General features: G+C 44.0%; 1 non-coding gene across 1 annotated transcript; it reads right to left on the reverse strand.

Moving 5' to 3' along the window:
• Nucleotides 1-1245: 1245 nt before the first annotated feature.
• TRNAK-UUU lies at nucleotides 1246-1318 on the reverse strand. Its single transcript has one exon. It is a non-coding gene; the product is annotated as a tRNA-Lys (tRNA).
• Nucleotides 1319-1499: the final 181 nt, after the last annotated feature.

Below are 1499 nucleotides of genomic sequence, written 5' to 3' on the forward strand. Positions count from 1 at the left end.
TCCTCCCTATTAATGTCCATCCTTTAATGGGTGGACTAAGATTGTATTTAATATAATTATTGATACGTTAGGGCGTCAGTCTGGCATTTTATGTTTTTTTGCTTTCTGCTTATTTCTGTGATTTTCACTTTTTGTTCCCTTTTTTGCCTCTTTATGGAGTACTTTCACGTCTTTTAGTATTCCGTATTCGTTTACTGACAGCATTTCAGACTGTGTCTCTTGGCATCGGTGTTCCGTGGCTGCTCCAGGATGACATCATTTGGGTTCACCTTGCACAGGGTCCTGCTGCCACTGTTTACCAGTTCAAGTGGGCCGCAGTGACCCTACCCTTCTTCTTGTCCCTCTGCTTTCCTCGTCTGTAACATAACGGTCTTAGCAACTTCTCTGACGTACATTAGAACCACATCAGACTGTGATGTGTTTGCTTCTAACTGTCAAACATAGGGACACCTGGGTGGCTCAGCTGGTTGGGCATCTGCCTTTGGCTCAGGTTGTGATCCTGGGGTCTTGGGATCGAGTCCCACATCCAGCTCCTTGCTGAGCGGGGGGGGGGGGGGGGGGGGCGTGCTTCTCCCTCTGCCTGTCGTTCCCCCTGCTTGTGGGTGCTCTCTCTCTAGCAAATACATGAATAAAACCTTAAAAAAAAAGAAACTGTTAAGCATAGAAAGCTCAAGATGAGGAAAATTTATTGTGTTTACCATGTTTCTTGCTTATGTATTTTCTTCCTTCCTGATGTCCAACATTCCTTCTTTTATCATTTTCTGTCTGTTTGGAGAACTTACTGGAGCCGTTGTTTTAGGGTAGTTCTGCTGACAGCAATTATCTTAGTCTTCCCTGATCTGGAAGATCTCCTTTCCCCTTCATTCCTGAAGCATATTTTCTCTGGATATAGTATTCTGGATTGACAATTCCTTTCATTCAGCACTTGAAACATGTGCCGCTCTTCCTGACCTCTGTGGTTCCTGATGAGATAGCTGCTCTCATTCAAACTGTTTCTCTGGTTTCAATTTTTTTTTCTTGTTTTTAGAGTTCGGAAGTTTTGATTGCTTTTTTTCCGGTCAGCTGATGACTGTTCTCTAAAAACCACATAAAAATACAGATCTCCAGTTGAGCAATCTTTATAGAGATCATCTCTGTAAATCAAAGAGTAAACAAGGTTGCAGTCCAGGTGCAAGTAGAACCGTTCTCTCCCACACGCTTGCTGTACTTATATGGAGACCACCCAGGGTAAAACAGGAGTCCATCCGCCTGAACAGGGACTTGAACCCTGGACCCTCAGATTAAAAGTCTGATGCTCTGCCGACTGAGCTATCCAGGCTCACATGATGTCATCTTCCCATGAGTATCTAACCTAGGCTGGCTTATTTGGCCAATTCTTACTATGTTTCATGTCCTAGTCCTCAAATATCATGCCTTGAATTCTACTCACAGCAAAGAGGTGCCCTTGAGAGAGACGTTACAGTCTCCGGGAGCCTTTCCCTTTTTTCTCTCTTCTTTGC

This window comes from Ursus maritimus, unplaced genomic scaffold (assembly GCF_017311325.1).
Source record: "Ursus maritimus isolate PB19 unplaced genomic scaffold, ASM1731132v1 scaffold_30, whole genome shotgun sequence".
NCBI lineage: Eukaryota > Metazoa > Chordata > Mammalia > Carnivora > Ursidae > Ursus > Ursus maritimus.